A 13,919-nucleotide genomic window follows, 5' to 3' on the forward strand; every position below is an offset into this window, starting at 1 on the left:
GAAGAATCCCAGCGCGTCTTGGTGGTTAACACGCATCTTGGTTTGTACCGATTCAAAAGACTGCCATTCGGGTGTGCATCCGCCCCTGCATTGTTTCAGCAATATTTACAAACTGTTTGTGCATCAGTCCCAACTGCTGCGAACTATCTGGACGATATTGTGATCTCCGGAAAGACAGCAGACGAGCATTTAGCACACCTACGAACATTATTTCAGGTATTGCGACAAAATGGTCTTCGCTTGCGGAAGGACAAATGTGTGTTTTTTGCTCGTGACTTACCATACCTGGGACATGTCATCAATGCCCAAGGCATACATCCGAGTCCAGAGCACCTCCGTGCCATACAAGACTTGCCTTTGCCGCAGAATTTGAAGCAGCTACAGAGTGTGTTGGGTAAAATTAACTATTATCATCGCTTTCTGCGCAATGCCTCTTCCATTTCAGCTACGATTCATAGCTTACGCCGTAAGGGTGTTCCGTTCGTCTGGACGACGGAATGCGAACGCGCCTTTCGCCAGTTGAAATCGGCGTTGCTTTCTAATACTTGCCTTACGCCATTCAATCCCCAGAAACCCCTTTTGTTGATGGTAGATGCATCGGATTTCGGGATCAGTGCTGTGCTTGCGCACAAAGATGGGTCGCATGATCCCCCTATTGCCTTTGCATCCAAATTGCTCTCGTCTGCGCAAAGAAATTATTCACAGATAGAGAAAGAAGCTTTGGCTCTCGTGTTTGGTGTTACTAAGTTCCATGATTTCTTGTATGGTCGTCACTTTACCATCATCACAGACCACAAACCTTTGATGTCGCTTTTTCATCCGAACAAGCCTGTACCTCCGCGTACAGCGCAGAAATTCATTCGCTGGTCTATTTTCCTCTCGCAGTACCGCTACGATATCTTGTATCGGTCCACTGCTAAGCACGGAAACGCCGATGCGTTGTCCCGTTTGCCTGTTGCTGAGGATAGAGCATTCGATTCTTCTGAACTTGCTTGCATGTTCATTGATTCGGAAACCGATGACGTGGTCGACTCGTTTCCGATTGATTTTCGTCGTGTAGCTACAGCCACAGCTGCTGACCCGGTCCTTGCTACCGTTTTGCATTTTGTTGCTACGCAATGGCCTTTGTCAAAGTCTCGGATCGAGGATCCGTTGGTTTGCTGATTTTTTGCTCACAAGGAGAGACTTTTTGTTCGACGCGGTGTTTTGTTGTTGCGTTCTGATAATGATCAGTCCAGAATCGTGGTCCCACGTTCGTTACAGTCCTCTGTTTTACGGCTTCTTCACCGAGGACATTGGGGTATAGTGCAAACGAAACAACTTCCTCGTCAGCACTGTACTTGGTTCGGAATCGATGCTGCGATTACGAATATGTGTTCTTCTTGCGTGGCGTGTGCCAAAGAACAATCCGCACTGCCGCGGAAAGTCTTTGCATGGCCAAGAGCCACTTCCCCTTGGCAACGCTTGCACATCGATTTTGCTGGTCCATTCTGGTATGCTCGGTGGTTTGTTCTGGTAGATGCCTTCAGTAATTTTCCTTTTGTTGTCCGGATGTCTTCCACGACATCAACTGCCACCATCCAAGCGTTGTCTGCATCTTTTGCATTGAAGGTCTTCCGCAGACTATTGTTTCCGACAATGGCTCACAATTCATGTCCGCAGAATTTCAGTCATTCTGCCAGGCCAATGGTATTCAACATCTGACATCCGCGCCGTTTTCGCCTCAGTCAAACGGTGCCGCTGAACGATTGGTCCGGACTTTCAAGTCACAGATGTTGAAGTTGAAAGAGTCGCATTCTCGGGAGGACGCGTTGTTGCTCATTTTGTCTTTGTATCGCTCTCAGCCCCGAGATGGTCGCTCGCCAGCTGAGTTGCTCCACAGTCGTCCTCATCGAACCTTGATGTCTTTGCTGCACCCGCCGCATCAGGTTCCTGTGCAGCGGCAGACTTCTGCTTTTGCTCCAGGCGACGTTGTATTTTATCGCAACTATCGAGGTTCACGGCGTTGGCTCGCAGTGCACATTCTTTGCTGCCTCGGCCGCGTGATGTATTTGGTTTTGGGGGCCTCTGGTGAGGTGCGTCGGCATCTCAATCAGCTGCACCTCTGTCGTCGCATGGGTTCTGCCGCTCCCCGTCTGCTTTCAGCGACGGTGCCATCCGGTCAGCGCCCTGGGGACCCATCTACTGGCTCGCCTCATCCCCAGGTGTTACCAACGATGCCTTCCATTTTGCCCCATGGCGACGCGCCGCTGCCGCCTCCGCCGCCGCCGCCTGTCCAGCTGGTGCCGCCCGCAGTGGACGCTTCGCTGCAGCCACCAAGCGCCTCCCTGGGTCACACGCCGCCGATCGCTTCCCGTGACCAGCTGTCCTCCGCCATGGAACTCTTGCCCGCTCCGGACCACATGGCGTCTTCGCGCGTCGGGTACCCCGACGCAATGGAGGTCGACCCTTCGGCCCCTCCTGTCTCTTTACGGGCACATACACCGCATGTTGACGTGCACCCTGGACTAGGTTTTCAGGTGTTTCCTAGCTCCCCTTGGACCGAATGGCCGCGTGCGGGTGGCACAGCCTCGCCTGTTGTTAGGCTCCCCACCTCATCGCATACGTCAACATGGGGTTCTCCCCACGGCGGGCGGAAGCCTTATAACACGACCATTCGCCGATTTGCAGGGGAGGAATGTGGTGTCACCGCCAGACACCACACTTGCTAGGTGGTAGCTTTAAATTGGCCAGGGTCCATTAGTACATGTCGGACCCGCGTGTCGCCACTGTGTGATTGCAGACCGAGCGCCACCACAAGGCAGGTCTCGAGATACGGACTAGCACTCACCCCAGTTGTACGGACGACTTTGCTAGCGACTACATGGACGAAGCATTGCTCATTAGCCGAGCCGATAGTTAGAATAGCCTTCAGCTAAGTCAATGGCTACGACCTAGCAAGGCGCCATTAGTAACATTGCATGTATATAAAGAGTCTCACTTGTATCACCACAATCTCCAGATGTACCAAAAGGATGGATTAAAGTTAAGTATTCCAGAAGCTACGTACTTTTCTTTATAGCATTCATTACGTATCCTGTTTCAGACCTCACGCCCTCCTTTTTTAACTTAGAGCATGCCTTTCGGCTTCCTCTCATTGTGTCTAGGCTGTCTTGTCTAGACACAACATGAAGCATGCAGGAAGGTCGTCTGTCTGATGATTTGCGGTACATATTGCCAAGGTGGCAGGGAGCAAAATAAGGAGTGATCAAAAAACTTCCATTTTAAGGCTGCATAGTTCAGATCAGATCAGTATGCCACACACACACACACACACACACACACACACACACACATATCCATCCACACATATACCCTGCTTGTGTCTGTATATGTGCGGATGGATATATGTGTGTGTGTGTGCGAGTGTATACCTGTCCTTTTTCCCCCCTAAGGTAAGTCTTTCCACTCCCAGGATTGGAATGACTCCTTACCCTCTCCCTTAAAACCCACATCCTTTCGTCTTTCCCTCTCCTTCCCTCTTTGCTGATGAAGCAACTGTGGGTTGCGAAAGCTTGAATTTTGTGTGTGTGTTTGTTTGTGTGTCTATCAACATACCAATGCTTTCGTTTGGTAAGTTACATCATCTTTGTTTTTAGATATATTTTTCCCATTTGGAATGTTTCCCTGTATTATATTATATATCAGTGCTTTCCTCTCCCACAACTATCCTGCAGACCTTGTCCACAAACAGATCTCCCAAGCAATACATTCCTCCCCACCCAACAACAATGGTACTACCCCCAGACCACACAGAAGCATCCCCCTTGTCACCCAATATTATCCTGGCCTCGAATACATCAACTAATTACTCCGCCAGGGATATGACTTTCTCAAGTCAAGCCCTGAAATGAGATCATCCCTTGACAATATTCTCCCCACACCACCCAGAGTTGCCTTTTGCCAACCCCCTAACCTCCGTATCATCCTTGTCAAACCCTACAATATTCCCAGACCACCTTCTCTACCCAGTGGTTCCTACCCCTGTAACCGACCCCGATGCAAAACCTGAATCCACTTTCCCTTCTTCCCCTTTTTTCCCCTCTCTCCTCCCTGATGAAGGAACGAAGTTCCGAAAGCTAGGATACGTCAATTTTCTGTTCTGTTTTGTGTATGTATCGGCTGTACTGAGCTGAGGTAAGTACTGGCCAGGCCCTCTATCTCTTTGTTAGTATTTGTTTCATATATATATAAACACACACACACACACACACACACACACACACACACACAGACAGACAGGGTGATGCGTATTAACATTTAAAAACCTCCAAAGCACTGTAGATGACCCTGAGACAAGTAATTTAATACAAGACACATGGGATCACAAATGTTGGATACGATACAAATGTTGGGAAATGTGTCAAAAGTGAATGATAAATGTCACCAGATGATGTACCTTGTCATGCTTGCAGTGGTAGAGCCTCTCGGTCTGTCACACTTGATCATCCCAACCCAAGTCAAGTATTCATATCATTGTGGCTACGGACACACATGTGCGACTTTAGTGATGGCGTTCAGGATTTGAGTCTTGCATCTGGCAGGCAGTATTTTTTCATTGTGTTTAACAATTATGTATTTATATTGAAGTTTATTATTTTATTTACCGATCTTGCAGTTTCCTTGATTTCTTGCAAAGTACAGTACAAATCAAAACCTACCGTATTGCATAAAAAGTAGATGAGTATAAACTTCAGAATAGCATCATTGCCATTAAATGACCTATGTTTTCTTTACTAACTAATGTCTGTAAACAAAAAGAGGACAGAAGCAAAAAACACAAAATCAGAACTGCTTTTGCTTGATTACAGCAGGGACAGTAATTTTGTAACATCTACATTTACAACAGATCATATTTACAAAATGTTTTCGAAATTTGCTCTGTTTGCTCAAATGAAAGTATTGCACTGCTCAATCATTCCTTTACACTCAACCCCGACTGCTGCACATGCTGTGGGGTATGTCATCTGGTTATGTCATATGTTCAGTGTTTCTCGCCAATTTTTGGGGTATTTTGAAATGTACAAAAAGGCAAATGCAGAAAATTATCACATTTGGCTGCACATTACCTGCGTCACAGAAAAATAATGTATACGAATCTTCTCAGATTTTCCACTGAATAACTTTGTGCAAGCCTCACAATATTTCAGCAACACAACTGTTCGTCATCTTCAGGTAGTGGTGGGTCCTGTCATCACTGCTGCAAGATGTGACTGGTGATATTTGCACAGCAGAATTGAAATTTGTCAGGCTAGAAGCAGGAGTACGAAGGCACTCCCAGTTGGATGGAAATGCCATTCATAGTAGCCTTCTGCTTATGTGTTGTGGGCAATGACTGCACTTCTGGACACTCGTGTGGTTAAACGCTGAATTAACTCTCTGCAAGGTGCTGCATCAGGTCATACATCGGAGGATCTGGTTTCTACTGTTTTAATTTCATGGCAGTCAGTGCTGGATTCTGGGCAGTGCTTAGTCAAAATTCCATATTCCTGTTGGTAAGATTGCCCACCGTATGGATACATGCCTCATTCTTAAAAACACAATCCTAGAGTGATGATCCTGAGAATAAAATTTCAGTCCTCTTGGGAAACATGGTGTGCCCTGTATTCAGGCAGTGCTCTGCTACCACTAATTTACTGGGTGGCATTTTTGTCAGCGCTGTTGAACACAGTGTTCTTGCACAATGTGAGGTGTCTGCCCTATATAAGATTTCCCATAATGGCATCAGATCTTATATATGATCTGTGTTTTCTAAGGTCAAGATTGTCTTTAACTGAACACAAACAATTCCTTAGTTTTGCTGGTAGACAAAAAACACACTTGATTCTGTTTCTCTTAGTGATTCTTTCTATTTTTGAAAACATGCCACTGAAATATGGTAGGAAAGCCATTTGCAGTGCTTGTCTAAGTAACTTCATTTACATCCCTACACTGAACTTGCTTTGCTCAGAACACATTGCAAATCTGTTTACAAGAATAAACATTCTGCTGGAACACTGTTCTTAGGTGTTACAGTTCACCAGGCAGACTGTCGGTATCTGAGATCACGTGTGCTCTATGTGCCAGGGAGTGTAAGACACCACCACATTGTGCAGGGTGACGGCAACTTTTGGACCGCAAATATAACTCTGCGTGTATCAGTTTGCAGTAGAGACTAAGCCCCAGTGTTCTGTCAGCTTTTCTTCTAACCGTGACATCCAGGAATGGTAAGCTGCTATCTTTTTGTACTTCCACAGTGAACTGAATATTTAGATGGACCGAGTGCAAATGCTGCAGGAACATAGGTAGTGTCTGTATTATGTGGGCCACACCACAAATGTCTCTTCAGCATTCTGCCAGAAGGAGGAATGTTGGATATTTACTAAGGGAAATAGAGGATCTCCCATGGGAACACTGTCCACTTGATTAAAGTAGTTGGTGTTACATAAGAAATAGGATGAGGTATGCACATTTTTAAACAGCACCACAATTTCTTTCTCAAACTTGCTGCTAATAACCTCTAATGAGGGCTGCAGGGCACTTTTGTAAGTAATGATATAACATTTGAGCTAACTAAAAGATCTGAAAGTTCTAGTTTAAGCATTTTCAGGTATTCTATGAAATCCTCTGAATTCTAAATATGATGGTCATAGTCATCCACATGATAAATTTCAAAGCTGTCATGTGGAAATTGCCAGTTCCATCTTGCAGCAGTGATGGTGGAAATCACCATCACCTGAAGATGCCAAAACGTTGTGTCACTGAAATATTGAGGGAGGGACTTGCATAATGTTATCTGGTGGGGAACCCAAAGTGTTTTTGCAACAGATCTATCAGGCAAGCCTGAAAAGTCACATATACTCCAAGCAGTAAGTACCTATTGTAAAATGGTCACATTAGTGAGCTTCGCAATTAATTAACAGTTTATCAATAAATTTGGCTTCATTTTGCAAGAAATTGTGCTGTGTTCCACTACTCCCTCTTCAACAAAACTAATGTCAGTTTTGTGCTCCACCTCTTCAGCCCGAGATCCTATGTATACTCTTGAGCATTTGTGTAAGATACCTGTTTATTTATAAAAATAAAAGTAACTTCTATCATGACTTTCCCATTTTTGTCCAGTGGGTTTGTTATCCTGCTGTTGCCTACTGCAGACTACAAGATTACTGTTGAAGATTTCTGCAAAGTTTTTCTTCCTTTTTAGTGTACCAACATTTCACTGTGTGGTGTTGGCCTGGTACTGTTTAACGGGTGTTTTAACTGTTGTTTCAGAGATGCAATACGAAGCAAATGCAGTGAGGATGACTTGCTTGCCATGATTGGGGCAGCAGTGAGAAGAAAGAAGAAACAACATGCAGGTAAGATACATTACAGCAAATGTAACTCTATAGATAGAAAGAAAATTTCTGCTTAACAAGTCATAGCAAACATAAGAGCAAAACAGAACGAAAAACAACAGTGATAGAACCTGAGTTTTTTGTGTAAAATTGGATTTAATTTTTTATTTAGTATTCATTCTGATTAATGCCCATTGGTCAACAGTACATTTCAGCCCTAGAATTTGGTTCTGCAAGGTCCACCAGATAACCATATATGGCTGTTGTAACTCCTTTATTGGACTTCAGAAGTTTTCCAGCAACAAATCTTTTTTTTTCTTTCTTTCTTTTTTTTTCTTTTTTTAAAAATAGCTAAAATGCAGAAAACATCATAAAGGAAACACTCACAGAAAAGCGTCAGTGTCCTTGAAACAATGGAAACTCCAGTAGGAATATCAACAATGTTGGAAAAGACAGATTACTACTTACTGATGAAGGCTGTGGCTGAAAGCTTTGTGTAAGTTTCTTTTAATTCTGCCCATCTGCAGCCTAAGGTATCTTCTTTATGGTAAGTAACAGTCTGTCTTTTCCTTCATTATTCATTAGTGTTCTTTGTTTTTATTGCTGTTTAGCAAGCATTGTGTGGTACATAAGGGATGTGAATAGCGTCAGATGTTGAATCATCACTCTGGAGGATATGAAGGTGCTGCATATTGGTGTGAGACAGCATTATCTGATGAGAGTTTGAAAGAAACCTCATTGTGGATGTCCATTTGGTCGCCTGGTTAAACCTTGCAACATCTGTATTTTTGGAGTATTTGGATCTGACAGTGGCCTGATGTTGGAAAGTAAGGGCATACTCATCATCAATCTTCCAGTTGACTACATCAGACCGCTACAAGGGAGCATCACTGTGTAGTGTACTGAGTACATTGTAATCTGTTCATGTCTGTGACTGCCATCTGAGAACAAGTACAGTAAACTCTCGTGCAGCTACACTTTTGGCTAGCTAGATTGACGCTTGACAAGTTTCAATTTGCATGCACCTGGAGCCAAGCATTTGCTAGTGTTTTTTGGCAATCTACTGCTAATCAGTGCACTGGTGCGTGTCAAAAGTCCAAGTATCATCAATTCGTGCGTGTGTTGGTTGAAGCTCTAGTGTGTTTCTTATTCGTATGCCACTGCCATCTATTGGAACTCCTTGGAAGTACAGTACATACAGTATTGTTCTATGCAGCGCAACGTAGCCCTGTCGAAACCGACAATTAGAGTGCGCCGCCTAACACTTTCCACTTGTTGTCGGTACACCAAAGCTGAGTGTTTAACAGTGAACGTACAACACCCTGTTGTGTTGCCACGTGGGCTTGGGTAGAACAGAGGAAATGGCATAGATGTATCGAATGCTTTCATTTGATGGCTGCCACAGCCTGGTTTCAAAAATCAAAAGTTTGTCTAGTGCATCTCGAGTGTTGTCAAGTTTTGCATCTGTGTGTTTCTGATTTGAGGTTTTGTGCTCCCACTATGTGCCTTAAAGTGTCCAGAGATAAAAGGGGCCAAAAACCATAAAGGACTCAGTCGAGTGTCTGTAAAAAGAACACTGAACGTGACTACGGGCACAAAACATAAAACGAATGTGATCTTGTTGGAAAAAGAGCTTCACACTTTGCAGAGAATTGATGCTGGTGAGCCACCCACAAAAGTTGCTGCAGAGTAGGAGTACAATTACTGATCGGAAGACAAATCGATCAGGAATTGAAAAATTTTGTTCCATCCAAGCATTGGGCAGCGCAGTGAAATCTTGAAAAACAATGAGAAAAGGTGCACATCCTCAGTTAGAAGAGGCATTATTTTTGTGGCACGAATAAATAAGAGCCAAAGATGTGTCAGTTTCACGTCCTCTACTTTGTCAAAATGAGCTGATGAGCTGATTGAAGGAAAGAAGCAAGAATTCCTCGGAAGTAATGGCCGGCAGGATTGTTTCAAGAAGCGGCATGGCATTCATGAAATTGCCATCAGTGCCAAATCATTATCTGGGGATGAAGCTGCTACGCTGATTTTAAGAAGAAACTGCACACAATCACTGACAAAGGAGGTTATACTGGCAATCAACTTTACAAATGTGATGAGACTGAGTTGAATTACAAAATGCTGCCAACGAAAACCCTTGCCTCTAAAGAAGAAGAAATGGCTTCCGGGTACAAAAAAATCAAAGAAAGATTTACTGTCCTCACTTGCAGTAATGCCACTGGCAATCATAAACTGTGTCTTACTTTAATTGGCAAATCCAAAACACCAAGAGCATTTAGACACCAACCAACCAGCTTTGCCACTGAGGTACACGAATCAGTCTTAAGGCATGTATGAACAGTGCCATCTTCAGAGAGTGGTTCCAGGCAGAGTTTGTTCCAGCTGTAGTAAATTACATGGAAGGAAAAGGACTTCCTTGAAAAGCGCTACTTCCTGTGGATAATGCTCCTTATCACCCAGGTGATCTGCAAGATGGGGATATCAAAGTTGTATTTCTCCCACAAAATGTCACATCTCTATGTCAACCGATGGACCAAGGTATTCTTGAGGCGATAGAAAAACATTACAGACGCAAGATGCTGGAATACTTAATAGGTGTGATTGATGCTGCAGATGATTTTGTGGAAGCTCTTAAAAAAATCGATGTTTTAAGTGTCATTCATTGATTGCTGAAGCTTGGAATCTAATTCCTCCAGTTCCTCTTGTTAGGTCTTGGAAAAAACTCTTAGATCGTAAGGCAACCTAAGTGGTGGGAAGGAGGAGGCAACACCGAAACTCAAGCTGACATAATTTTGGTGAATTTACTGGAGAAGCTGGTTGTAAAGACACACACTTCGAAGACATTGAAGAGTGGATGGAAAATGGCATTTTTTCATGTGACTGAGGATGAAATCGTCCAAATTGTGACCGATCATAAAGCGTTAGAAGACTATGTTTCTGATGATGAATCAGAGAAAAATATTCCTCACACATTCTGTTACGAAGTGATCCAAACTGCCCTGGAGTACATCAGCCAACAGGAGGAGACTATTTATCCTGAAATAGTTTGATTTCAATGTTGGAGATGTATTGTTGCAGCAATAGTTTCTCAAGCAAAAAAACAAAAAAAAAAGACATTCGTGACTTCGTTACCAAAAAATAAACTCTAATGAAGCATCCTAGAACTTCTATGTCCATAACTTAAAAGGTTTCTTTTTTTTAATTTTCTTGAAAGTTCCTCTAGACAGACTTTTCGTTCCTTTGAGTAATCTCTAGATTTGTTTCACAATTTTGTTCAGTAGTTTATTTTTTATTCAAAAGAGCAGGTAATAAAATTAAAACTCCTGTTTTTTCCTGCTGCCAAATAAGGGAGATTTTTTTCTGTAAGAATGCAAAATAAACGAGCTTTGTTATACAGCATTTAAATACTTTGAGTTTTCAATCATAGTTTGGTGCCTTTTTAACATGTCAACACAATTTTTTCAGTAAAAAAGTACAGGGTTATTTGCAACCGTATCAGAAACGTTTTACATACCCTACGCACGTTTTACGATCGTATTTCGCAATATTGACACAATTTGTAGTGTTCACATGTGAAAACAGGGGGACTTTGATTTATCTGAAATTTTCGTTATCGGAACCGGCCACCGTCCTGATCATTTCGGATAAACAGGAGTTCACTGTAATAGACTCCTTGCAACATGCTGTGTCATACAGCTAGGAGCAGCCAGACTATGGCATTGCCATCCTGCACATAGGCTGCCATTAACACTCAAGCAAATGACTGCATGCGAAGTGGTGCCATGATCGAGAAGTATGGACTGCTAATGAATGGTGTCACATTATGTTCACTAATGAGTCCCAGTCCTGCACTGCTCCAAATGACTATCGTGGAGAAGTTTGACAGTGACCCGGGGAGATTGGGAGAGGTCCCATTCTTCCACATTTTTGGGGGGGGGGGGTCACAAAGGAGTCCCATGGTGTGGGGAGCCATTGGGTATGACTTCAAGTCACGGCTTGTAATGGCCGAGGGAACTCTGATGGTACAGCAGTGTGTAATAGTATTGTGGTGCTATTTTTCAACAGGCCAGTGCTTGTCCACATGTAGTATGTGTCTCTTTAAATTGTCTGTGTGATGTTGATATACTCCTGTGGCCAGCAAAATCCCCATATCTGTCCCCGATAGAACATTATGGGACCAACATGGACGTCAACTCCGTCCCACTGCCTGTATCCATGATTGCAATGTCCAGTTACAACAGTTGTGGATCACCTTTCTCAGGAGGGTATGCAGCAGCTTTACGACATCCTCCCGCACTGTCCAGGCCAGACAGGGTGCATTGCTGTATTGATAAGTGGGCTCAAACTGATAAGTTCTGTGTAAATTTGACTCTGTTTTGTTATCACTGAAATAACATCACATATCCTCTAAATTCGCTATGTTTCAATTTGTTTTCTCCCCACCTTCTGAGTGTCTCACTTTTTTTCAAGCAGTGTAATTTAAGACAGACATAAGAATATGAAAATGGGATGGCATATCACATTGCTATTCAACTATGCCCCTAAGAAAATGGTAAGGTAATGGAGAAGAGCAGGTGCACTATTACACTGACTAGAACGTAAACTTAAAGATAGAATTATATTGTGTAACCTATACCGATGACATAATACTAATTGACAAAAACATTACTGATGTGCTAAAGCAATTTGAAATATTAAGGGAGCAAGCTAGGAAAATTGGACTACTAATTTCACCTGGAGAAAAAATTCTTGGCTGATACCAAAATGGCACTAGTTGAACTTATATAGGCAACAACATAGTATTTGGTGTTAAAGAGTTTAAATAATTAGGTGAAAAAGACCACTGAACATCATAATGAAAAGAAGGCCATAGAATACAGACTTCAGAAAATACAAACTGTCTCTCAGTTAACTAAAAGTATTTTTCCTGGAACTTTAAAATCTAACATTGTACAACAGTGATCAAATTAGAATTTCTTTATGCATGAGAGAGACTCTTTGTCCAACACAAGACATGAAAACAGCAAACTGAATTAGAAGAATGTAAAATTGTAGTAAAAATCTTAGGCCCAAGAATAAAAGATGGAACACATCACACAGAACCCAGCGTGAAATCTCCATCAAATTCCTAAAAACTCTTGTTACAATGTGTCTCCAAAGAATCCAACTTGTGGGACATACAGAAAGAATGTGTCCAAACAGGCAGCTCATTGGATTCCCACATACTTGAAAAATAAGATCCAACTGATGAAAACAAACAGGAAGAGACCTTAAGAAATTGGAATCACTACATTTACAGTATTCTGATGTAGTGATGAGTCACACAGAGTGCAGTTTCACAGTAGCTTGATCCATGCTTGTACTTGTGTATGTAGTATATGCAAGTGTGTACAGCGTCTATTCTGGTGTACTCACAATATGCTAATTTAGTGGCCGAGCAGTAAACCGGATCCCTACTCGGTTCCAGTGTGCTGTGCTAATTATTCTTCTTCACTTGACATTTATGCTTGGAGCTGCAAGAGAGGTCATTTTGCAGATAGTGCCACAAAAACAACAAATTCTCAGATATCAGTTTAACTTACACGCTTCAACATCATAGACAACATTTCACATTAATATGTTGCAGAACACTAGATTAGTGTTAAAATTGCCAGAGTAAACATTGTTCTCCATGTGACAGATTGTCACCCGACGTCCAAAATCGATAAATTTTATATCTCTGCACAGAGAAGCAGCTGGTTGGTCATTGTCATGTGTGGTGCTAATCAATGGGTCGAGCTCGTTGCTGGCACAGCGCCACCACAGAGTAAGTGGCCCCTCATCCCAGCAGGTGGCGATGTTTTAACACCCGTATAGCTCCCCAGACTTACCACATCTGTGGATAACTCCGTCTCTGCACAGAACTTCCCACATTTCCCACACAGTGGGCCATAGTGTCTTTTACACACAATAAATCTTCAAACTTATTTCATTGGCTAAGTTAAATTTCGAGTGTGACATGCTATTTAGTAAAAAATAGCAAACGGTAGACATGGATGTTATTGTGACTCTTTCCTAAGGCAACATTTGTGTATTACACTTGTAGAAGTGCACTGCAAAATAAAACAGTAGACCGTAAGTTCAAACAATGGAAACTCCAGGTTGGAATATCAGCAGTGTAGGAAAAGATAGAGTGCTAATTACCATAAAGATGGCACGTTAAAATGCAGACAGGCACAGTTAAGACACTTACACATAAGCTTTTGGCCACAACCTTCATCAGAAAAAGAAATAGAAATACACACCATTCATTCACACAAGCAAGCACACCTCACACACACATGACCGCCAACTCCGACAGCTCAGAGCAGAATGCTAGTCTGTAAGTTTGCTACACAATAAAATAATTATTCTGAGCTACAAGAAAAATGGATTCAAAGAACTAAACTGCTTGAAGAAAAAAAAGGGAAGCTCCCTGAAGCAACGTAGTTTCACGAGTGTGCATACCAGTGGTAAATTATGAGAGTCGCAACTCTCTGAAATGGATACAAAGGCCACCAGATTGCATTAGCTTTGTTT

This window comes from Schistocerca americana, unplaced genomic scaffold (assembly GCF_021461395.2).
Source record: "Schistocerca americana isolate TAMUIC-IGC-003095 unplaced genomic scaffold, iqSchAmer2.1 HiC_scaffold_33, whole genome shotgun sequence".
Lineage (NCBI taxonomy): Eukaryota > Metazoa > Arthropoda > Insecta > Orthoptera > Acrididae > Schistocerca > Schistocerca americana.